Source organism: Nuphar pumila, chromosome 1 (genome assembly GCF_984573655.1).
Source record: "Nuphar pumila chromosome 1, dmNupPumi1.hap1.1, whole genome shotgun sequence".
Taxonomy (NCBI): Eukaryota; Viridiplantae; Streptophyta; class Magnoliopsida; order Nymphaeales; family Nymphaeaceae; genus Nuphar; species Nuphar pumila.
The window spans coordinates 147,422,931-147,447,539 of NC_143249.1; positions in this window are offsets into that span (position 1 = coordinate 147,422,931).

The window sequence follows — 24,609 nt, forward strand, 5'->3', positions numbered from 1 at the left end:
TGCAAGGTAGACATGATTGCTCAGAAGTTGGACCAGCTTCTCTCAGGACCGCCCACTACACAGCAGGTGTGTACTCTATGTGCCAGTCCGGTACACGATATCAATGAGTGCCCTTCGGCAGCTCAGTACCCTGAATTTGTTCAAGAACAAGTTCAGGCAACTCAGGGTTACGTCAAACCGCCGAATAACCCATTCTCATCTACATATAATCCGGGTTGGCGTAACCGTCCCAATTTTTCATGGAAGAATCCACAGTCTTCCATGCAGATGCCTACTTCCTCTCAGTCAGCTCGGCCGCCATCTTTTTCTCAGACATTTCCGAGACCGAGCTACTCTCAGTCTTCTACTTCATTTCCTCTCCCGATTCAGCAGGAGTCTGCCCAGCAGACCTCTTTTGAGGAGAGACTTCTCCAGGCATTTCAAGAGGTGAAAACCTCTAATCAGAATGCCTTCGAGAAGTGTAGCCAGATCTTGAGCTCACATACGCAGTCCATTGCGAAGTTAGAGTCGTAAATGGGACAGTTAGCAGAGGCGATCAGTAGGAGACCCGAGGGTACATTGCCGGGCCAGGCTGTCATGAACCCGAAGGGCAAGGACCAGATGACTGGAGGCCTGTTTCATACTGAGATACAGCAGCAGGCCAAATCTGTTATGGCCATGAGGAGTGGACGTGAGTATCACGTCGATAGCAGAGAGAGAGAGAGTAGAGAGAAGATAGAGGAGCCAACTACCATTATTTCACCTTCATCGGCTCAAACATCATCACCATCCCCACCATCATCTTCTTCACCTTCATCATCTTCGTCCTCAGTACAAAAGAAGGATAGGAGTGAACCTTCTCACAAAAAGGAGGAACCATTCGAGTATATTCCCCCACCACCCTATCCCAAAGTATTAGAGTCTCCTGGATTGAGAGGAAAGCAAGGTGCAAAGATCCAGGACATGCTTGACATATTCAAGCATGTGCAGATCAACTTACCTTTGCTTGATGCGATTCAGCAAGTGCCGGCATATGCCAAATTCCTGAAGGAGCTATGTACGCAGAAGAGGAAATCTAGAGAGAGAGTTCCTAACAGGGTCCATCTTACTGAGCAGGTGAGTTCAGTACTTCAGCATCAGACACCACTAAAGATCAAGGACCCTGGAGCCCCGATCATTGCTTGTACCATAGGGAACATCCGAATAGAACGCGCATTGCTCGATCTTGGAGCAAACGTGAACATTCTGCCCGGATATTTCTTTGATTCTTTCGGGCTAGGAGAGATGAGATCGACTCCTATTACACTTCAGCTGGCAGATCGTTCTGTCAAGGTACCGAGAGGTGTCTTAGAGGACGTGCTAGTTAAGGTGGATGACTTTTATTTCCCCGTTGATTTCATCATTCTGGATATGGAAGGAGTAGATAGCCATCACCAGACTCCGATCATTTTGGGCAGACCATTCTTGGCAACTGCCAATGCGTGCAGCAACTGTAGGACCGGAGCCATGGATCTCTCATTCGGCAATAGGAAGGTCAAGCTGAATATTTTTGATGCTGCGATGGGACCAGCAGGAGACATGGACTGCTTTCATGTAGATATTGCACAAGAATTATTAGAGGAGCAGCCCGAGTTGTATATTACTGAGGATTCCTTAGAATTGTACCATATAGAGAAGAATAGTTGTATAGATAGCGTAGATGTGTCTAGAGTGTCATCGGAGAGATTACCTGTGGGAGCTATCATTGAGACTCTTCCACCACTTGCGAAGACCCCTACCAAATCTTCGATCGAGTCACCTCCGAAACTTGAGTTGAAACCCTTACCGGATTCTCTCAAGTATGCATACCTCGGAGATGATAAGACTTGTGATCATCGCAAAATTTTTCCTCTCTTGTGGTTTTCTCTCTTCCTTCTCTTTCTCTTTTCTAACCTCTATTTTCCTCCTTTTTGAAGGGAGAAAAATAAAAGAAAGAAAAGAAAGAGAGAAGAGAAGAGAAAAGAAAGAGAGAGAGAGAAGAGGAACTCTTTTGCGGGGTTTCACTTGACCTTGATTTGAAAGTATTTAGCAAATAACTCACCTCCGTTTTGAAAACATTTGCGGGAAAATGGAGAGACATGATTCGCTCGTCGGTACGAGGTTCGACCGTTCCTGGCGCCTTTACCAGGGGTAATCGAACCAAGGATCAAATCTATGCCTTTTTGCTTTGCCTAAATATTATCTAAGAATTTATTCTAAAGATCTAAATGCGCAAAGAATCATGCTTGTGCAATGCAAAGATGTATGCTCTTTTTGAAAAGATGTTTTTGAAAGAATTCCCAAGTATTCTGAGATGAACTTGATAAGGGAGTGAAGAAATAATTGAATCTAACTTTAGAACTTGGGATAGATCAGGGAAGTTCTAAGTTTTTGAAGCAAATTAGAGTTGGAAGAATAAATCTTGACTTTGAGAAAGAATGATTTGAAGTTTTGAAATGAAAGGAAATGAAGTTTTAAAGTCGGAAATGGATTTTGAATTTGAACTTGAATTTAGGAAAAGGAAATGAATACTTGAGGTGGAATTGAATTTAGATTTTGAAATTGGAAATCTTAAATTTAGAATGGATCTGAGAAATTCAAATGGTATTTAAGATAGAGATGGATTTAGGGAGTTCAAATGAGATCTAGAAATGGACTTGGATTTGAAATCTAGATTTTGAAATGGAATTGGATCTTTAAAATGGATTTAAGATCTGGGATCGGAGGTCTGATGTAAAATCGGATTCTGGATCCTAAGATGAATTTGGATTTGAAGTCTGAGATCCAAAGTAGAATTTGAGTCTGGATCCTAAGAATGGATTGAGTTCTGGGTCATAAAATGGATTTGGATCTGAAGTTTCAGATCCAAAAAAAAAAATTGGGATTCTGGATCCTAGAATGGAATTGGATCTGAAGTCTGAGATCCAAATGTAGAATTGAATTCTGGATCATAGAATGGAGTGGATCTGAAGTCTGAGATCCTAATATAGAGTTGGGCTCTGGATCCTAAAAATGGAACTGGATCTGGAGTCTGAGATCCAAAGTGGAATCGGATCCTGAATCCTAAAATGGAACTGGATCTGAAGTCTGAGATCCAATGTGAATATTGAATCCTGGATCCTAGAATGGGTTTTTGGATCTGAATTTGAGATCCAAAAAAGTGGGGATTTGTACTTGGAAATTTGGATCCAAGTTGGATTTAAGATCTAACTTTGGATTTGGATTTTCAAAATTTGATTTGAGAATTTTGAACTTGGAATATAATTTTCAAAGTCAAATTGGACTTTGAATTTGAAGTTTGAATCTGGAATTTAGAAGATGAATCAAGAATTTTCTAAGTTTGAATTGCATTTGAAAAAAGGAATTTTAGAAATTGAATCTTGAATATACAGATGAATTTCAAAGTTAAATTGTACTTTGAATTTGAGATAGAATTTGGAATTTGAAATACAAGATGACTCTGAAGTTTCAAAGTCAAATAGGACCTTGAATTTGAATTCTTGAATCTTTTGAGAAATTTGAATTTATGAATAGGTTTTGATCTGAGAAATGAAGGAAAGAATCACTTGGATTTATGAAAAGGATTTGGAAAATATGATGCAACTCTATCCTAAATGATGAATGAAGAATTTGAATTTAGATTTTTGAAAAGCTATCTTATTTTTGAACTGAATTAAAATAAGATTGAAGATATAATACATCCCTGACTATGGCCATTGAATGTATTATATAATAATCTATATTAAAATTCAGGTGAAGAATAAAACACATTTGGTGCTTTCATAGAATTTAAAATGAAATTAACTCTCAACATACCCTAACTATGGCCATTGGTATATATTTTGAGTTAATTTTAAGTTAAATTCTGATAAAAGAAGAAAAAAATTTAAGGAAAATATGATGAATTTTGAAAACGGATCCAGTGTGGATCCAGTGTTATTTCATAAAAGATAAAAATCCTAAGTCTTGTTTACATCCTGACTATGCCATTGATATAAATCATCAACTTAGGATTAATTACCTTTTATGCAATGGTGCACGTGCCATTCGTGTTCCCATTCGTGAATTTTTGAAAATGAAAACAAATAATTTATGATATTTAAATGCTTATTTATTCTATCTAAAAGCTGGGAAATGTAAAGTTTTTCATGGATATCTACCTATTACAATCTTGAATTCTTACAAAATTCTAAACTAATGATATTTCTACCTGATTTCTGCAAAATTTTAAATCAACACAAGTAAAATATAAAACATAAAAGAATATGAAGAATATGTTATACTGTGATAAGTTGGATCATATGAACATGTCAAAATAGAGTAAAACTACTGTAATAAATGAGATGCTAAACATGATATTCAAATGTACAAGAGATATGTTGTTTGATATTTATACTATGTAAAGGCCATTATAGATATAGCAGGTGGAATGTGCAAGGATGTGAGGGAAAATGACATGCAAATGTAGTAAGCCAAGTGTGCATCTATGGTTGCAAGCACAGAATGCATGGGCACTGCAGATATACAACGTACCTAGGTCGGTGAGGTTGTAGCAGATAAAGTTGAGCATGTGGAGAGATGTTGTAAGTGAGGGAAATCAAGTAACAGTAGAGGATGTATATGCTGTGACCAATGTAATGATGATGAAAATGTCGTGAAGATGTAAGGAGTTGTGGGGTGTGGCAGCGATGCACCATGCGCATGGATGTTATGTAACAGATAATGATGAGGACTGTAAATGACATGGCTGTAAAAATAATGATACCATTGAAACATAACAGGCAAATGATAGCAAGAAGTATATGTGCAGAAAAAAAAAGAAGGTGAAGGCGTATCTCTTTCAGAATTAAGCTTAGTAAAATCTTGATCTTCATCATCATCTGATTTTCGGGGGGGTTGAAAATCGATTGCTCAGAATAAACAGGCATGGAGACCATCAAAAATAATATCAGCATATGTTGAACCAGTGAAGGATCCTCTTCCACCAGTTCATTCACTCCAAACTTCTAAACACCATCCATGCGAGGAAAACATGCAATTGTCTGAATGCAAGCATTCTTTGCTAAAAGTGAGCGGGTGGATTCTTTGCTATCCACAAATAAGCATCACAATGCCAGATATAACTACCATCTGCAAATATTCTTCCTGGAAGTCCTTGACCAGGAGTGGAAGCAAAGGATATGCAAACCATGTAGAACCACTCTGCATCAGAAAGATCTTCAAGAGATAAAGCCTCTTCGTCTGCTGGTTGTTGTCACCTTCTGATAGATTCTCACACAAGTGCCTTAGCTGCTGGCTCCTCTACAAGCCCATTTGGTCAATATTAAGTTCTACTGGAAGCATGGTCTTCCTTGTCTTTATACCCTTATTGTAGGATCCATCACCTCATTGCAAGACCCCTTTACTGGAGAGTGACCAGAAGATAGCATAACTCCACTGAAGATTCTGAATGGCAGCACCCACTTGTCGTCTGAGCGAGGTGGCTTTGAGGCCAAGAAGACGGAAAGCAAGCAAAACTTTGTGCTGACGACAGCTAGTGTTGCATTCCGATCTCCAAAGAAAAACAAGAACCAGATTTTGGATGGGTGCATCCATATGCAACATCACCAACGTGAGGAAGCCATAGTAAAAGCTAAAAATTGCGAGAAAGAACCCAGGGTAGCTAGAGGACCACCATTTTGGACAATTGTTTCACTAGTATTTATACCCAGAGCTTCAATCACCCATTACAAAAAAAAAAAAAAAGAAAACCGCGGCAAAAGCATGGCCGGTGCTCCCATATCACAGAAGTTTACATAACAATTCACGAGAGCATAAAACAGTCGAAAGACAATGGAGCCTTGTCCTCTCAGTGGCATTGGCGCCTCATTTTTTTTTTTATTCTTGTTTTCTTCACTGATGATAAATAGAAGAAACAAAAGAAATAAAAAGAGAGAGACTGAGAGAGAGAGGTCTCCCACAAGCACACTCTCAAAGTCAGCAACTACAGAGTATTCACATGCTATTGTTAAAACGAGTTTTTAGAAGTACAGATAACACAGAATATGCAGAGAACGTGAGTAGTGTTATGAAACCTAATGAGATGCACTAAAGGGAAATATACTGAATCAAAAGAAGAAGAAAAACATTGAGTGTAATGATCATATAACCTTATAAAATCTACAAGTGAATATCAAAACTTAACATGTAATGATCGAGATGAACAATTTATGCAGAAACATCTGAGTATAGGTTCCTAATAGGTATTGGAACATGATGGAAATAGAGATGAGATACAGCCAATTCTACTTCGATGATCCTGAGTTGTCTTTTAACCATAAGAAAAACCTGTTAAAACTTCTTCTGAAGGAAATCTTGCTCCGTTTGCTCATACTTTCACAACCGACCCTGGGGCTCACACTTTATAGATCGAGTTCCAAAAGACAGGGACAGTGATGTCTGGAAATAAAGAATGGGATGGAAAATGAACATAACCCCGACAATGGTCACAACTGTCATTCTTGAAAATGATCCATTCGTTTTAAATTCCCAATACTTTGGATCGAAACTCTGTTTTACACATGCTGAATGGATTCTTCACATCGTATGATTGAAAATCTGCACATTCGGAAGGGAAACATATGTGGTTCTTCTCCTTTTGGATCAAATTGGATTCCAGACAAGATCAATGCATAGGAGATGAATGATATAGGCTAAAGCTAAGTGGAAATATATGAGCATAAAAGAAATCACAGAAACGTAAAAGGGGACATGAACCCATATCGAAATCCTGAAGATCGATGAAATTGCAAAAGAACCACTATATATATATCGAAATGATAGAATCATTCCTTTTCTATCGCATGCCTGTAGCTCGAATTTGTTATATACAAACCGAGTTTACAGAGGTTGCATGAATAAGGCAAAAGCAAGGAAAAAGATGATCCAAAAGGGGAGGAGTTGAGTGATCTTACCAGTTTCAAATCTTTAGCTGAAGAGGGAATGGCGCCTTCAGAATTGTGGCCGATCTTCAGTTGTTTGGGGGAAAAGAACTTGACTAAATTTCGATTGAGAAAAGAGGAAGCGTGGCTCTGTGGTCCTTGATTTTACCGGATTTTTGAGGGAAGAGATAAAAATGGCGCTTGGTTGTGGAGCTTTCTTCCAAACCAAAATAAAGGAGGAAAGGGGGAGGATGAAGAAGCGGTGAAGGGGGATGCTGTTGGTGAAAACGGATCCTGAAGATTTCGGTGATGTTGGTTTATATAAGAAGAGAAGGAAAGATCGAAAAGGGGAAGGCTGTTAAGGATGGAGGGTGAGAAGGAATCCGTTGGCGATCGGAGGATTGAGGAAGAGAGATGGGCAAGGTTGTTGTAGATGAAGGGCAAATGAGGGGATGGAGAAGCTCGCACATGGGGGCGTGCGGCTGTTTGGAGAGGAGAAGTTGTTTGCCTTTTTTTTCCAATTTTTCCAAAAAAAGGCCCCCTTGAAAGAACTTTTGTAAAAAAAATGGTTCAAAAAGAGGTTTTTGGCAAAAATTCCATTTTTTTATGTTTTAAAACCATTTGCTTTCCTTAATTTTTTTGATTTTTGTATCATTTTTCCATTTTTTGTATTTTTGTAATAGACAATTAGAAAACAAAGTTTAAACACTAATTTTTTTGTGTTTTTCTGAGAAAATATTTACAAAAGTGTATTTCCGATAACTTCAGGCCATTTTGGGGAAAATTCTTCAGAATAATGAGTTCGGACCTAAGTTTTGAGAATATGTTCGAGTTTTGAAACTCGAATCGAGAAATACAACGTGATGGATCCAAACAGATGTTGGAGGGACTGTCTGAGCTATTTAAAAACTATTTTTGGTATTTTCTGTAATTTTAATTTAAAATTTGAACAAGGAGACTCAGATTTGGATCTGGACAATGGATCCAGATCCGAAATCACTTTAAACATATGAAATGAATTTGATTTCAATAAGACTTGAGAAATGAACTGGAATTTAGATTTGAAATGACCCATTTGCTCAAAAAATGAATTTAGGGGCAAAAAGGGAATATTTAAAAGATTTTGAAAATTTTGGGGTGTTCACAGATGCCCCTTTTTGCTACTAAGCCGGTTGAGAGCCGAGCTTAGTGGCAAAGATAACACTCCAAATTTTGAAAGAAATGCCCCAGTCAGCAGATCTGAACTGGGTGTGGAAGAATTATGGCTTTTCAGGCTTAATACCTTATCCTGAATGGTTTTGGGAAGATGAAATCCTCGAAAATGATATGACTGAATAATAGAGATGAGGAAATCGTGATGGGACTTTGGGTGAAGATCCCGAAATGATGAAAAGATTTCGATCAAGTCTCGTGAATGAGGCGAGATCAGCTTTTTGGAATGACTCAGGCTTAGCCCTTCACCTGGATGGGACAAAGATATATCAAGATAATCTGAATGGGGAAAGGAGTATGTGATGACCTTGATGGGACATTTTTGAGGAAACGCCTCATGAGATGAAGCTCAAGTAGGATTTTATTCTGGATGGATATACAAAGCATGGATTCCTCGATGGGAAGAACCATGATGGGACTGGAGGAAAACACCTCGTCGAAACAAGACTCAAGTTTAACCCAAACCTGAAAAAGGAAGGTACCTCGATGCACGAGGTTCAGGATTAACACTTAACCTGAAGGGGATGGCCATATGGAATTCTCGAGTGAAGAGACCATGATGGGACCTTCGGAATTTGGATGAACAAATCCGAAAGGGGTTTGCGAAAGGAGGAAGAAAATGGGATTCCAACGAGGTGGTGAAATGGTTGGATGCCGAAATCATTTACCCTATTTCTGATAGCCAGTGGGTCAGTCCGATTCAGGTTCTGCCGAAGAAGTCAGGACTCACTGTTGTGGAGAACGAGAAGGGTGAGAGAATTCCGATGAGGACCACTACAGGATGGCGGGTCTGTATCGATTATCGAAAGCTGAATGTGGCAACTAGGAAAGATCATTTCCCATTGTCATTCATTGATCAGATCTTAGAGAGACTCGCAGGACAAAGTTACTACTGCTTTTTAGATGGATACTCAGGATACAATCAGGTAGCTGTCCATCCTGACGACCAGGAAAAGACTACATTTACATGTCATTATGGCACCTTCGCATTCAGACGTATGTCGTTCGGGCTCTGCAATGCCCCAACAACTTTTCAGAGGTGTATGCTTGCTATCTTCTCGGACATGATAGATGATGTGATGGAGGTTTTCATGGACGATTTTTCAGTGTATGGCTCTTCATTTGAAAATTGCCTCCAAAAACTTACTCGAGTACTGAGTAGGTGTGCGGAGACAAATCTTGTCCTGAGTTGGGAAAAGCGCCATTTTATGGTCTAGGAGGGGATTGTGCTTGGACACATTGTGTCCAAGCGAGGCATTGAGGTTGACAGAGCGAAGGTGGAATCCATTTCCCGTTTGACTTCACCCACTTCTGTGAGGCAGATTCGGTCATTTTTAGGGCATGCGGGCTGTTATAGGCGGTTCATAAAAGATTTTAGTAAAATCTCTCGACCACTGTATACTTTATTAGAGAAAGACCAGCCCTTTGTTTTTAGCGAGGATTGTATGAAGGCCTTTGAGATTCTCAAAGAGGCCTTGATTACTGTGCCCATTTTGAGACCGCTGGGTTGGACTCTCCCATTTGAGATCATGTGTGATACATCTGATTATGCTATGGGGGATATTTTAGGACAACGCATTGATAGGAAGCCCTATGTGATCTACTATGCGAGTAGAACTCTGTCTGATGCTCAGATGAATTATACTACGACAGAGAAGGAGCTACTTGCGGTAGTTTTTGCATTGGACAAGTTTAGGTTCTATTTACTCGGTTCGAAGGTGGTTGTCTATTCTGACCATGCTGCATTAAAATATTTGCTGAATAAGAAGGACACCAAACCGAGATTGATTCGTTGGGTTCTACTACTATAGAAGTTTGATCTTGAGATTCGAGATAAGAAGGGAAGCGAAAATATAGTAGCAGACCATCTTTCCAGACTGATCGTGGAGACCATGCAGGATCAGAGGCCGATCAGTGATTCTTTCCCCGACGAGCAGATCATGTCAGCCAGCACACCGCAGTTACCCTGGTTTGCCGATATTGTGAACTATCTGGTTTCGAGATAGATCCCTGAGCATTAGAACAAGAATAAGCGTGAGAGATTCCTATCTCAGGTGAGGCACTATTATTGGGATGAACCAGAGTTGTTCAAATACTGTGCAGACCAGATCATTAGGAGATGTGTTCCGGAGGAGGAGTACCAGTCCATTCTTAGTTTTTCCCATTCATTAGCCTGTGGAGGGCATTTTAGCAGCAGGAAGACGGTTGCAAAGGCTTTGCAGTCCGGATTTTATTGGCCTACACTCCACAGGGATGGTCATGAGTTCTGTAGGCGATGTCTTCGATGTCAGCAGATAGGGAACATGTCCAAGAGGCACATGATGCCCTTGCTTCCGATTTTGATAGTCGAGATTTTTGATGTTTGGGGCATTGATTTCATGGGACCATTCCCGCCTTCATTTGGAAATTTATACATTCTTGTGGTGGTTGATTATGTGTCCAAGTGGGTCGAGGCTGTGGCGACCAAGACCAATGATCATAGAGTGGTGCTTAAGTTCATTAAGCACAACATTTTCAGTCATTTTGGTGTGCCACGTGCGATGATTAGCAATAGTGGCAAGCATTTTAGGAATGTACAGATAGCTTCTCTTCTGAGAAAATACTCTGTCAATCATAGATTCACCACTCCGTATCATCCGTAGACTAGTGGACAGGTTGAGGTTTCAAATAGGGAGATTAAGCGGATTTTAGAAAAGACAATTCGCCCAGACCGCAAGGATTGGTCCCAGCGCTTAGATGATGCACTTTGGGCATATAGAACTGCATTTAAGACTCCCATTGGCATGTCCCCGTATCGACTTGTATTCGGGAAAGCATGCCATCTTCCTGTCGAGATAGAGCATAGAGCGTATTGGGCTATCAAGAAGTTGAATTTTGACCTCACTCAGGCTGGCAAAGAGAGAGCAATGCAACTCTCAGAATTAGAGAAACTCATGAATGATGCGTATGAGAATGCCAAATTATACAAAGCTCGCACGAAAGCATTTCATGATAAGCACATTGCCAGGAAAGTGTTTGAGCCAGAGCAGAAAGTGTGGCTATACAATTCTCGTTTGCATTTATTTCCAGGGAAGTTGAGATCGAGATGGACAGGACCGTACAATGTGAAAGAAGTATTTCCCCATGGAGCAGTGACATTATTCGATCCTATGACCCAAGGTACATTCAAGGTGAATGGGTAAAGACTGAAGCCCTTTATTTCAGATTCCTTGCAGGATGGTGAGTGTGAGATAGTGCATCTCACGAAGGCATGAGGATTCAACTAGAGGGATGTATCATATGTACATTAGTCTATTTTTCATTTCAGTATTTTTCTTTATTCAATATTTTATTTCATATGTGCTAACTTTTGTTTTGATGTATGCATGATGAATCTAACACTTAGTGTATCAGTTACCAGGTACAGAGTCGAGCTTTCAAAGAATTCAAAGATCAGATGAAATTCAACTTCAGACGCACAGAGCAGATCAGGTTGTATCTATCCTTTCTCTCATATTCTTATTGTCTTTTAGTGTGCATTTGCATTGCATTTTTACTTATTTTGTATGCCACTAGGGACAGTGTCATTCAAGCATGGGGGGGTGGTTTAGATGCACAATTTTTTTTTTTGTCTGGTAACTAAGGTAGGCATGTGAGAACAAGTTGTAGCATATATAGGATTGTTTTTGGCATAATCTAACAGTTAAGAAATCTTTAAGCCCCATGAAATTTTTTTTTTCTGAACTAATTTGAATAGAGTAGTTATTTATGAGAAAATTCAAAGAAAAGATAGTATTTGATTGTTAGAAAATTTTGAATCACTTTAGTATAAGTAGGCACAGTGTGTTTTGCGAAAGAAATAAGCAATGGAAAGATGTTTTTGAAAAATGAGTTTAAAAAGAATAGAGCTATGTTTAGTTGTTGATGTCTTCGTGAATCCTAGTAGTGGAACTCAGACACGAGATGAAGTGTTTGAGTCTCTTAACGAAAAGGATAACGAAGGAGATCATCTTCTTGTCTAGTTGATATTTGTGGCCTTTGTAGTTCGAGTAAGTAGAATCTGAAGGGTGTTTTACACCTGGTGCCCCAAAGCCAGCTGGTTTGGGAGCCATCGGTTCGAAAGCTTGTTACATGGACTGCATAGAAAGCCTAAGAGATAGAGACATTGCACATGACGAGAGGAAGACTATACGTAAACTATTAGAATAGAAGGTCTAGTGACTCGAGCAATTAAGTCTGAGGGATACTTTGTATCTAGTGCCCTAAGGTCGGCCAGTCTGGGAGTCACTGACCCAAAGCTCGCTACACGGGTCACGAAAACTGACTATTCGAAATAGTGCTCAGGTGAGAAGAATGTTCAAGAGTGAAAATGGAGAAAAAAGTGAGAAATTGAAAATCCAAAGAAAGAAAAAGAATGTGCTGAATGAGAAAAAATTCATTGCTTAAGAATATGTGTGCATTACTGTGCAGAAAATATACAAGTGAGGATAAATGAGTAAAACATGAGAATACTTTATTTTCTGAGAAAAATCATAAAATGGCTACAATGTTAGAAAAGTGAAGAAAAAAAAAGAATTTTTACTATGGTGGCATGAGATTTTTAAACTTGTTTTGAGAATGTCAATTACATGAAATATTTGTTCCAACTGCTTTCTTAATTGCCTAATATTTTTGAAAATCATCCTGGCAGTTCATTGATGTTTGTGGGTAGCATCTCTGCAAACCCTCACGAGACCTTACTCGTCCACTGGTGTAAACTAGGGGTTTAAAGGGCTTGTTGCATACGCTAAATGCAACTGTGATTCCTACGAAAGTGAGTTAGTTTTATGCATTCATGTTTAGCATTTCTTGCCTCTGTTGCATAACATAATTAGGGTTTGTTAAGGGACTAACAAACATTCAAGCATGGGGGTATTTAATGATGCATGAAATGCACATCATGTTAACAAGTTTTTCATGCATTTTGTAACAAGTTTAAGGTTTTAAACTCATGTTTAGATGCATTTTGATAGTAAGGGGTATGGTTCGAATTTCAGAAAAATCGGAGTTAAAATGAGAGAGTTATGGCTATTTCAGTGTTCGGGCACGGATTTTGAGGAGGATCGGATCCATATCCGACCCAATTAGGCTGTTTGGACCTTGGATCAACCTTTAGAAAGTCCAAAATCCAACCCACACGCATATTCATATCCATTTCAAAAAGTTTTGCAGAAAACCTCTCAGAAAGTGGCGCCTAGCAAAATAGGTTTTTTTTAACCTTGTTTCTGAAATTCCAAAAAGTATAAATATACTTTTTAGAGGAACCCTAGGCGTCTTTGGCTTGGATTTGACACCCCCTACAGTGCCTCTAGCTCCAGCGCCTTCTCCCCTTCCATTCCATCACGTTTTGGCCATTGAAGACCGATTTATGCTTGGAAATCAAGCATATTTTGATCTCCCTTGTTCTTTCTATACATTTCTTCCTATTCCTTGCTGCGTTTTTCATCATTTTCTGTGTTTTTTCAGGTGTAGCAGAGGTGGAGACTACTAACCTTGATTTTTAGTGCGAAACACACATCAAGGTGAGTCGGCCCTACCTCCATCCGGTTTTTTGAGCCCTCCGATCTCGAATCGGCGCACATCCCATCCTCGGTGGATCTCCAACGTGTTGCAGCTGCAAAAGTGTTGTTCTTGGTGAAGTTCCATCATCCTCGAACCGTTTGGGACGTCAAGACCAAGCCACTGTCCACTCTTCTTCTTCCCCACGATCGTCGGATCGCCCGAGAGGTAGGTCTTCTTCTCTTCTAGCTAAAACCGAATTGTGTGTGTTGATTTTATTTTATTATTTTCTGTGTGTTTATTGTCTTTTCATTGTTTTAGCCTTAGTATAGAGTTCGTGCATAGGCCAGCACGGTAGATCTAGGATTGATTTCATTTTTTCATTGATCGAATCTTGTTTTTCCCCTCGTTTTCACCCCAATCGTGTGAATCGGCTAGATGTTGTTCTAGCCGATTTTTCCTTTCAGTTCAGCATATTTTAGGGTGTTGTGTTTACTGAAAAACGTATTCAAAAGTTCATTTTAAATTAGTTCAGTCGTTGGTTGTGATTTGGTTTTGTTTCAATTAAAAAGAAAAAAAAATCGGCTAGATTTATTCTAGCCGATCTTTGCGTTTTGGTAAGTGTGATTGTGGTGTTTGTTTTTTGTAGTTTCTTTGTGTCATCTTAGTTTGTTCACCTGTTTTCAGTGTCCTTCATCTGCATTTTAGGTGAGGTTTGCTTTCTTAGATGTTGTGTGATTTGTTTTTTTTTTTTTTTTTAAATTAATCGTTGAATTAGAAGTTCATTTTCGTAAGTGTGTGTTTATGTTGGCAATTCGTGTGGTTTGATGTGTGTTTTGTATGTTAATAGCAGAATAAAATTGTGTTAGTCCATCTCATTATCTTAGGATTAATTTAAATATTGTTTTAGTCATTTCGTGTTTTGGGTGTTGATTGTTATTGAAAATATAAAAATTCAGTTTATCGTTTCCTAGTTGTAGTGTCAATCATTCTTGGTAGATTCTTTCATAAAAATGTTTTATTGGAAACTCATGTCCTTCTTAGTTCTTCATGCTATGATAGCTTAGCTCTTGTTTTTGTAATTCATTTTTGTAGTTTTAATTTTACATGCTTTGTTCATGATAATAATTGTTAGATAATTTTCTGTTTTATATTATTATGATTTCCAGCATCTTAGATAAAGTGTGTAGAATTTAGGTAGTTTAGGCTGTTATTTTTATCTAGATGTTCATTTAGATGCACGATTTTTATGGTAGTCTTAGTATAATTGGTTCTTTGAGATTTTGATTTTTTTTAATTTTAGGTCTTCTTCTTCCCCAAAGAGGGTCGGCATCCATTAGAGCTTCAATTAAGCTCTAGGCCATTTTTAGTAAGTATTAATTGCAGTTAGGTAGGTTTATTAGGGTGTCTACATTCAGTGTATTAGGTTTTAGTGTTGTAGACGTTTTTTGGAGTCCATTTAGGTAAGTCTTGAAGTAGGTGTAGCATTTATTTATTTTAGGAAGTTGTGTTGTCATTCAATTACTAACTTTTCACTGCCCTAGGTCGAAATTAAATTAGTTAGCCTAGAATATCCTTAATTAGGTATTGGCATTTTTTTTTAGGAGGGTAATTAGGCAATTACAGTTGGGAAACGTTTTTGGAAAAATTAAACTCCTCTAATTTCGTGAAAAGCAATTTAAGAAGGTTTGAATTTGGATATCCATCCAAGGTAGAGAGGAATTAATGTTTACAATTAATTTGGGAAACAAAATTTGAAGTTTCCAATTTCCTTCTAAAAGAGGTGCACACGATTTTGAGAAAGGAGTAAGAGCTATTTAAAGTTTTTTTTGGAAGGCTAAAACCGTGTGAGTCTCTAGGTTGGATTGTTTCAATTCCCAAATTGATTTGTAAAACCCAAGAGGGAAAAGTATTAAATTCTTTGAGTTGGACGGATTTACTTTCTCCACTTTCCAAGTTGATTTTTTTTTTAAATGTCATTAAGGAGAGCAATTCCTCTCTAGGCTGGACGTTTTTGCCTCTTCAACTTTTTAAATTGATTTTTAATTACCATTAAGGAGGGTGTTGGTTTTTCCAAATCCGTGTCTAGTCATTAAAGGGCCCCTCTCTAAAACCGAACCTAGTCTGAGTCACAACCTAGCCTAAGTCAAGTCCTAGATCAAACCTAACCCAACCTTAAGTCAATCGAGCCTACCTCACCTAACCTAACCTAGTCAATCTAATTGACTTAGTTAGATGAGTCGTACCTAACCCAAACCGAGCTTAGCTAAGTCAAGACCGAGCCTAGTCGATTCAACCCTAGTTGACCCTTGTCCTATCTTAAATCCGCACCTTATTGTTCTTTAGTGGCCTCATTCCCTTTAAATTTAATTTATAGTGCCTTTAGAATAGCTAGTTTAGTTACTCACTTAATCATTTTAGTTAAATTTTACCATTGTTGATTTAACGTGTGATTGTTACTTTTTTTTATAGTATTAATTTAGTTAGTTCCGTTGCATTTAGTTTATATTTAGTGCATTACTTATTCATATAGTTAAATGCATGATTTAGTCCCTTAGTTGTATTTGCATTATTAACTCATTTAGTTTATAGTCATAAAATGCATATCATATTTCATTTAGACTGCAGTTAGCTTCATCGTAGTTAATATCAGCATATCATCTGTCATTTAGGGTTATTTAAGTCTGCATTACATTTAGATTACATTCATAGTGTTTAAAATAGATTCATAGAGTGAATAGTGGATTGAAAGAAAAACCTGATTTTTGCCCCATCGCACTGTCTTAATTTCATGTGCAAAATTTTTGAGTTTTTCAAAAAAAATATTTATTCACTTTATTGGCGTGTTAGCTGACTTCAGACCAAATTTCAACTCGATCCGAATTGGTTTGGTCTGATTTTTAAGCGTTTTGTGAAAACTGCTTTTTCTGGTTTTTAAATTTCGGGACTTTCGATATCCTGATTTTTCTCAATTTTGAAACGCTTATATCTGGAGTTCCAGATATCATTTTTTTGTTCTATAAAAATAGTCATATTATTTAATCTGTCAGTTACAGAACAGAACAAATTTCGGGAAATGGTTTTTCGACAACCTGTCAGAACTCTATTTTACACTAGTTAGGGGCATATTTGTAATTTCTTTAGTTTCGGCATTTTAGGACTGTTTTCAGTATTTTCTGCATCTTAGGAGCAGCATCTGCATCATACAGCATTGTTAGACTTAGTTTATCTAGTTTTAGAATTAGTTTAATATTTTATTTAATTATTTTCTGATAATCATAATTTGTTTTATTAATTTCTTAAAAATTAGACTTAGTTTCATTTATAGTTTTCATTCTTAGAATAAAATACTAACTTTGCATTTTCCTTTGATTTTAGGTTGAAAAGCATACTCGTTTTTCCAGGGTTCATTGTCCAAGTGTCAAGATTGTCTAATCGGCGAAAGGACCAAAATACCCCTAGCATGCAACTGAAGACTGGATTGCTTTTTCAAGCCCTTTTGTGATTAATTGTAATTTTATTAGTTGTGTAATTGTAGATTGACATTTGTAATTAATAAATTAAATTTTAAGAAATATTCTGATTAATTCCTATTCCCTGAGGATTCGACCCGTACTTACCACTTTGTGGAAAGTCGGTTTTTATACTTTTGGTTGACGATTTTACAAAGTTTTATTGAAAATCATTGTTTTAAAAATATCATTTCAAAAAGATCAACCAGTTATCATCACAAATTTTTTTCCCCTCCCTCTACGAGAGAGAGAAGAAACAATTTTGCGAGTCAAACTCGACCAAAGTTTTGAAATTTGGTTTTGAAAATTACTCGCCTCCGTTTTGAAAATTTGTGAGAAAATTTTGTGGAATGGGATCCGCCTGTCGGTACGAGATTTGATCGTTCTTGATGCCTTTACCAGGGGTAATAGAACCAAGGATCAGTTGTGTGCTTTGACTAAGTTAAATTATCTACATTATGCTCTATTTTTCCTAGAATGCACAGAGAATCAGGATTGTGCTATGAAATTTTAAAAAGATGCAAGTTTGAGAAATATGATGTTTGCCTTGGAAAATTGAAATGTACTTGGAAAATGATTGAAAAAGTGCTTGAAAATGGAATTCCTGGGAAAATCATTGAGTTTCATTGAAAATCAGAAATTTGCATTGGAAAATGAATTCTTAGGAAAACTTGAACTTTGAGAAAATCGATTTTGAGATTTGGATTGCTTTTCTGAGGAAATGGATTTGAGAATTTTGAGAAAATCAGGAAGTTTATTGGAAAATGATTTTTGAAATGAAAAATGGATTCTCAGGAAAATGGAAACTCTGAGAAAATTGATTTTTGAGATTTGAAAATGAAATTGAGAATGTGGAAATCTTGGAAAATCATGATTTTAAACTTGAGAAATATTTGAAATCTCATTTGAAAACTCAAAATTCTGAGAAAATCAAATCTTGAGAAAATCTTGAGAAAATTGATTTATCTGAAATGGAATTGGAAAAAGAGTTTGAAAATAATGTAAACTGAATGAATGAAAATGAATTTCAAAGATATTTCATTAAGGAATTGGGAAATCCTTTTGAGTTTTGAGAAATGCAGTGCATTTTTGAAGTTAGCCTAAGAGTGTAGGCTAAATATGGCTAATATGAAGATCACAAATCTTGGTTTTTTTCGTATTCTTACTATGGCCATAAATATGAATCCTACCAAATTCTTGAACTTCCTAAGAGCTTGTGCACATGCAATTCATGTCAACCATAGTGATTTTGAAAAAATATGCATATGTATCATACATCAGATATTGAAAATTACATAAACTTAAACTATATGCAATACAGTCCTATTCTAAGCTGAAAAGTAACTCTTATACCAAATTATTACATCTGATATTACATTAAATTGAATAATAAATAAAATATCTAAATCTTCTTCTTGAATGTTCCTGCAAAACTAGAAAACAATATTAGCACAGCAATGTAGGTTTTTCTGAATTTATCCTAAAATATTAGAAATTATCAGATATTATTCAGATATAAACCCAAATCCAAACCCCCTTTGACATAAACATGAGAAATAAGTAATGAAATTCAAAAATAAACTTGAAAATTCGAAATTGGGGTCAAAATGACAAAAATGCCCCTAATGACCTTGAAATCAGGGTTTTCTGAAAGATTTTTTATAAATTTTGGAAATTTGAAAATCATATGAAATAAAATCAAACATAATATGATGATATGCATGAAAAATTTAGAAAATTGAAGTTTGGAATTTTGAAATTTAGGTCAAAATGACCAAAATGCCCTTAATAACAAGACTATGGCCTTTAAATAAGGGTTTTCTGAAATAAATTTTGTAAAAATGAGAAATATGAAATGAAAATGACATTAAAATTAACCCTAATATGACATGACATGATTATTTACATGATAAAAACCCTAAAATGGCAAAAATATCACAAAATATCGAATTTGACTTGATTTTCGCCTGATTTTTGCTTCTGGATTTAAAGGTAAACTAACATACAAAGCAAATGAACTTGGATTTGATCCAAATTTAGCATAGACACCTAGACTAACCCTAAAAACAGAATGAAGCTCGAAAATCTATTTTTTTGTTATTTTTTTAATGTAGAAAATAACTAAAAATCTTAAAAATCAAAATTTTGCCTAAAATGCTGATTCTAAATGGAATTTCAGATACTAAATTTCTATAAAAAATTCCCAAATTTTATGGGATGATAGAATACAGTTAGGCAAAGATTTTGTCCTTTTACAGGTTCTAGTTTTGACCTATGGTTGGAGCTAGACAGCTCCGGTAAGTCGGATCAGAATCCAACGACTCTAGGATCTAGGGCAGACTGATAGGTTTTGGGAAAAATTATGGGAAAATGACTGGAATTCTTGGAAAATGTCCCTGACAAACAAAGGAAAATTTTTTCTTTTTACAGCATTGGGATTCAGATTATGTTTTGAGAAAGAGCAAAGGGTTATTAGAGGCCTGGGTCTCTGAAATTCTCAGACATGAGAATCTGACAGACAGGAAAATTAATTCTAGGAAAAATACAAAAGGTATTTTAAAAATTCCCAAATTTTGGGAAAAGATAGAAGAGAAGGCTAGGAACAACTTTTATGTTGGAAGTTTTGTCATCTGACTTATGGATTGAAGCATCATAGCATGTTAGGGTCGGTCTAAACCCTGACAAGGAAAAAGTGAGATTTTCCCAGGGGTCTGGGAAAATCGATTTTTAGCAGAACCTAAATCTCACTAGAAAAATCTAAAAATTTACTGGGAAACAATAAGTTCTTACAGAGACTCATGATATTTTTTTGAGGAGGATTTGGATCATCCATCTAGGAGATCTCAGACCGACAAGTTTGCTAAAAGGAATTCTGGAATTTCCATGGGGTTCAAGACCCGATTTGGGACTCGATTTGTTTAATGGAGTTACAAGACCCAATTTGATTTAGGTTTTTTGCAGGAGAGCACAGACAAGCAGAGGGATTCACAACCAATTTTTTTGAGATTTATTGGCGAGGAATTAAGCATGAAATAATAAATTCACTGTACGCATGAAATAAAAAACTATGATTTACTAAGCAAACATTGATGGAACTAATGAAAATAAATGAAATAGTTATAAGACGATGAAATTAAAATTAACTATGATGCTTAAATATGAAATCTATATGGATAAAACAATAATAATAACAAAAATAATCAAGGAGGGTATGATCCATGTCTGATATTAATGTCAGCTATGGGTAAGAGGGATCTGATCCATGGATCAGACGGATCGCTCTATTTAGCCCGGATCACCCATTGCATGCATATAAAATAAGCTATTCCATCCGTATGAACCCAATGTTGTGACTAGATTCACGCCAACCCTTTTTTTTTTTAAATATAACAAGACCTACGAAATGGACTTACCTTGGAAAACTTACACCGGCTGAAGGATGGGCTGAAGATGAAACCAATGGGACTGTTACCTCGATGGAAGCTGAAGCTGCTTCAATTGCAATGGCTGGAAATCGACTGCTTGGAGGTGGCTGGAAATCAACTGCTTGGAGGTGGCTGGAACTTGCTAAAGATTCTGTGCAAGGAGGCTGCTATGCTGGAACGGGTGCTAGAGGTTGGTGATGAAGGCTGGAGGCTGGACTTGAAGGGGCTGCAAGAGGGAGCTGGTACCTTGCTAGAGGGTGAAGGTTGATGGTGGATGCTGCTACAAGTTGAAGGTTGACGCTGCTGCTGAAGATGGTAGCACCAATGGTGAGGAGCTGCTACAAGGGCCAACTGTATGATGAAGAGAGAGGTAGAGGATGAATGAGAAGCTTTTTTCTTCCATCGTATGGTGTTACAAAGGTGATAGGTTAGAAAAGAGAGAGAAGGTATTAAACATGAATAGTGGAGAAGATGGTCGTGTGTTTTTTTTTTTTTTTAACTAGAACCCAAAACTTGGGTTTTGATGAATTGGGGCTAAGGTTGAGAGGGGTTAATGAGAAAGGAATCAGGTTTACGTATGGGTGTCTCTATGGCATTTAGTAAGAGGGAAAAGAAGAAGGAAAGAAAGAAAGGGAAGAAAGAAAGGGAAAAAGGAAAGAAGAGAAGGAGGGAAGAAAGAAGAGGGAAAGAAAAGCGAAATGAGGGGGTTGTACGTGAGTGGAAGGAGAAGGGAAAGAAGAAAAGAAAGAAAGAAGAAGAAAAAGAAAAGAAGAAAGAAAGAAGAAGAAGAAAAGGAAGAAAAAGAAAAGGGAAAGAAAGGACGAAGAAAAGGAAAGAGAAAGGGGAAGAAGAAAAGGAGGAAAAGGGGGGGTCGACCCCCTTGTGGGTCCCACCTCTTCTTAAAAAAAATAAACAAATAAAAGAAAATAATAAAAAAAATAAAAGAGAATGAAGAAAAGAAAAAGATGTATATATATATATTTTTTAAATGAAAATGAAGGAGCCATCTCAGAGTGGGCTCACTATCCAAATTTGAAATTCGTTTTGAAGATCATAGGGGTAGAATAGTCTTTTTAGAAAAATTTTGGACGAAATGAGCTATTGCTAATTAATAACAAGATATATCGTGAACTTGTTAGATAATCAAGGGGAACTAATTAAGACCACACGATATACACCTGAGACCAATCCCCTACAATAACAAACCAACTGTAACAACAAAATGATATTATAGCCACAAACGAGAATGCTGAAAACATAATAAAATCACTTCGATCTGATTGATGATGGCGAACCATATATTTTCCTTACGTTGCAGCAGATGAAAGGTCAATGGGGACATAGATGGGATGCAGATGTTGTATGTGTTGTTAACGGAATGAAGATCAATAGAGTTAAAAGCAAATGCACATTGAATCCGAAATGGAGACCATCCACAGTACCTATTTCGATCATTAAACCATTGAAATAAAACAATCAGGGCTGGAGACATGTTTTATAGCAAATATAAATGCAGAAACAAATCGCAACTTAGACAAAAATATGCAAAAAGATAGTCAAATGATGTTTAAAAGGAATTGGAAGGAATGTAAATAGAAGAAAGCAATGTATGATCGAACACTACAAAACAAATTAAAGGCATATAATCAGAATAAGATGGAGAAAGAAAAAAAAAAGGAATAAAAGGAAAATTCATTAAATCTGATATCATGAACAGAGCAAAAGTTAATCGCAGGACTAAACGAGGAAAATGGAGACAGCAATTCAAAAGAAATGTCAGAATTAAGAAATCCTATTTACTATTGCACAGGAGAGGGGTTGATGTTGCTAAAAGCAACCCAACTCCCTCAAGGATGCGTTAATGGAGATCTAAACGAAAAGGGAGAGAAGCTAATCAGAAGGCTTAAAAAAAATGAAAGAGGAAAGAAGAGGCACTCACTGAAGCGCTGCAGAAATCCGGATGAAGGAGCCGAGCTCTTCTCTTCTACTGTGGGGGCCTTCTGGCTTTTGCAGGGATTTTGATAGCGAGAAGAGGGTCTCCTTCGTTCTAGAGTGGAAACCCTCTACTACTAGAAAAGGGGATAAGGGGAAAAGAGGAGACCGAGAGGAAGATGATGGGGATGTGAATCGTGGATCGTGGAGGATTGAAGATGGGGAAAACCGGTGAGAACAGATGTTGCTTGATGTAATGAAGAGGCAAAAAACCATGCACCCCGAGGGCTTCCCCTATGCCCATTTTATAGAAGGGACAAAGGAAGAATCTAGAAGGGGCGTTCGTTGAGGATCGAGGGTTGAGGCCAGATGAGGATGATCGAAGGGTGAGAAAGGGAGAAGATGATCGGAGGCAAAGGGGTGGAACGCGATGGAGGCTTCCAGAGGGAGAGAGCGCGGGAGAAGGGAGAGAGAGAAAGCTCGTGAACGGGGGAACCATTAAAAAATTTCCTAATTTCTAAAAAGAGGGTCCTTCTAAAAGGATTTTTCAAAAGGCGATTCTCACTACAAAACGGTTTTCAAAGACTTTTAAACCAAAAAAATTTTGTGTTTTCTTCAACTTTTATATATCTTTTTTTTTGTATTTTTGACAGAAAATCCTAGAATCTAGGCAAAATGAGAGATTTAAAACTATTTTTGTATTTTTGATAAATATTTACAAAAAGAGGAGTTTTTCTGAGATAGATTTTGAAGTCTTCTCAAAAAATGGGTTTGAATCCAGAATTTGAAGAGGTATTCGAGTTTTGGACCTCGAACTGAGAAATACAGAGGAGTGAATCCAAATGGACATTGGATGGAACGTCCGAGCCTTTCAGAAATTCTTTTTGGTATTTTTGAAAATTCGGTTCAAAATTAGACAACAAGGCTCAGATTTGGACTCTGATATCGGATCCGGATCCGAAATTGAGTCATATATAGAAAATGCATTTGATTCAAATAAATCCGAGAAATGAACTGGATTTTAGATTAAAACTGACTCAATTATACTCAGAAAACAGGGGGGCCAAGGGCAGAAAGGGAATATTTATACAATTTTGAAAAATTTGGGGTGTTTACAGATGCCCCTCTTTGCTACTAAGCCGGTTGAAAGCCGAGCTTGGTGGCAAAGAAAACACTCCAAATTTTGAAAAATGCCCCAGTCAACAGATCTGAACTGGGTGCGGAAGAATTTATTTGAAAGACATGATTTTTCAGGTTTAATACCTTATCCTGAATGGCTTTGGGGAGACGAAATCCTCGGAAATGATATAACTGAATAACAGAAATGAGGAAATCGTGATGGGACTTTGGGTGAAGGTCCTTAAATGGCAGAAAATAAGAATTTTGATCAAGTCTCATGGGTGAGACAAGATCAACTTTTTGGAATGACTCAGGTTTAGCCCATAACCTGGATGGGACAAAGATATATCAAGATGAATTTCAGGTTTTACCCATACCTGAATGAGAAAGGAATATACGCAGTCCTCGATGGGACATTTTTGAGAAAAATGCCTCATGAGATGAAACCCAAGTATGATCCTTTCTTGGATGGATATGAAAGGTATGGATTTCTTTGATGAGGAAGACCCTGATGGGACTGGGAGAGCATACCTTGTCGAAATGAGGAACCTTGTTGAAACGAGGCTCCGGTTTTACCCAAAACCTGAAAAGGAAGATACCTCGTGGGCACACGAGGCAAGAGATTTATCCCTTAACCTGAGAGGGACGACCATACGGAATCCTCGAATGAAGAAGCCATGATGGGACCTCCAGAGTTTGGACGAACAAATCTGAAAAGGGTTTTGCGAAAGGAGAGAAAAATGGGGTTCCCTAAAGATTGGAAAAGGGATGATCTTGAGCGCCTCATTGCTGAGACTAAATCAGCTTTTAAAAACAGATGACCTCTCGCATAAGGTTTGGGTGATACCTCGAGGAGCGTGGTAACAGGTTTAATCCTTAGCCTGAATGGATACAGAATCCTTGAAGAGCGAGGAAACTGTGATGGGACCTTTAGACTTTGCATAACAAGTCCAAGAGGGGTTTGCAAAAGGATGA